This window comes from Alosa sapidissima, chromosome 17 (assembly GCF_018492685.1).
Source record: "Alosa sapidissima isolate fAloSap1 chromosome 17, fAloSap1.pri, whole genome shotgun sequence".
Taxonomy (NCBI): domain Eukaryota; kingdom Metazoa; phylum Chordata; class Actinopteri; order Clupeiformes; family Clupeidae; genus Alosa; species Alosa sapidissima.
This window is the reverse complement of record NC_055973.1, coordinates 6,655,175-6,656,206: the sequence shown is the minus strand read 5'-3', so window position 1 is coordinate 6,656,206 and position 1,032 is coordinate 6,655,175.

The window sequence follows — 1,032 nt, the reverse complement described above, 5'->3', positions numbered from 1 at the left end:
TATGAGGCTTTGTCATTAAACTGTCATAAACCGCAATATATATTTTTTTTCCTTCTTCAGAAACAGACTGTGATACTGACCTCTCCAAATCACTAGTGCTCCCAATCACAGATGATGCATAATTCAGCATGGAAGTTGATTGTCATTCAAACATTTACCAGAGTCAAAAGAATCAAAAGAAGTACACAATGATACCAATCACCTATACATATTCACTTGGCATAAAAAACATCTATCTGTTTCACACAAATGGTAAAAAGCTTGTGGAAACAAAAAAACTGCTGTAGTGTCTCTAACCACCAGAGAACAATGGGACACTTTTAGACAAGGGGTGCCATCTTGAAAACAAGCTCAGAGCCAGTTTTAAACAAGTGTGTGGAGAGCATGCAGTAATCACACTCAGCCAGTCTTCTCTTACTCCACTGAAACTGGATTAGTCAGTGTGATGTTTATGGTTTAATCCAAACATGGCTGGAAAATAAGAACAGATGCCATTTGATTATTGAGATTTTTTCTTAATGAAGCATTTTATTTGTTCAATATAAAATGGCAAGTGTCAGAATTGAGCAAAGCCTGTCAAATCATCATGAACACATGCACACAGGCTAATATGCAAACCTAAACACACAAACACACACACACACACACTCCCACAAAGGCACATATTCAAACATATGGATACACACACACATACACACAGAAAGTGCAAGATAGGTGCAGATACGGATGCACATACACATGTGACTAAAGTACTGAGACACACACATGAACACACATATATATATATATATGTGCAAGATATGGACAAACATACATGGACTCACACTCACACACACATGCACGCTCGCTCACACACACACGACACACACACACACACACACACACACACACACACACACACACACACACACACACACACATACACACACACACACACTTCTCTCCTTTAAATTCATGATGCCCCCCAGCTCCGATCTGTGGCTGTAGGAGATCGGCAGGGTCAAGACAGCGGAGCGGGGAGAGAGGGGCGAG